Below are 1111 nucleotides of genomic sequence, written 5' to 3'. Positions count from 1 at the left end.
ATACTCTTTTACTTGTTTCAGTCATTTGACTGCGGCCATGCTGGGGCACCGCCTTTAGTCGAGCAGATCGACCCCAGGACTTATTCTTTGTAAGCCTAGTTCTTATTCTATCGGACTCTTTTTGCCGAACCGCTAAGTTACGGGGACGTAAACACACCAGCAACGGTTGTCAAGCGAAGTTGGGGGACAAATACAGTCACACAAACATACACACACATACATATATATATACGACGGGCTTCTTTCAGTTTCCGTCTACCAAATCCACTCACAAGACACTTGCCCAAGGTGCGACGCAGTGGGACTGAACCCGGAACCATGTGGTCTGGAATTACAAACAGGGTAAAACTCAAAATATAAATATATATTTATTTAAATGTTTTTTTTAATGGCCAGAAGTTACGAAGTGACTCAAGGGCAGATAGTTCCGTACATAGTACTTATGAAACTAACTTGTCGATTAAAAATATATGTATTATTTATGTGTATATTTGTGCATGTGTATATAATGTATTTGGGTGAAATTTATATACATTTATAACATACAATTGTTTATACATACATATGTATACATGTATATGACGTGTGTGTATATACACATATGGATATAAAGATAATTCTTCGAATACCTGATGAGAATTTTTAAAAAGAATGCAAAGGACATTCAATTCTACATGCAATTATTTAGCTGGGGCTACTTGCTGGAGCCTAGCAGCGGGAAGTTTAGACAGTGTCATGTGACAACTTGCTGGGGCCTAGCAGCAGGTATAAAAAGGGGAATTTGACAAGACAGTCAGTCGGACGCTGATACTCGTTGATGCTGCATAGAAGAGGCCAGGGAATAGAAGAAAGAAAACATACACCCAACACCAGAGCTGAAGACACCTCCGAAAGGGGTGGGGGGCGCCACGTCAAAACGGTAGAGGAGTAGGGGCCGAAATTGGACGTGGTTCCTCCTGATGATGTCTTGAGCTAACTGGATCCGGTGGAGATGGAGTATATGTAATCTGGGTATACCCCCACTTTTAAATTTTGTTTTTTTTACGGAATCCTATGTTTCAGACCATGGAGAATCCGATTCTGGAAAAAAAATTTCAAAAATCTCAATTTC

Source organism: Octopus bimaculoides, chromosome 6, assembly GCF_001194135.2.
Source record: "Octopus bimaculoides isolate UCB-OBI-ISO-001 chromosome 6, ASM119413v2, whole genome shotgun sequence".
Classification (NCBI taxonomy): Eukaryota; Metazoa; Mollusca; class Cephalopoda; order Octopoda; family Octopodidae; genus Octopus; species Octopus bimaculoides.
The sequence above is the reverse complement of the archived record's forward strand: the minus strand, read 5'-3'. Positions refer to the sequence as shown.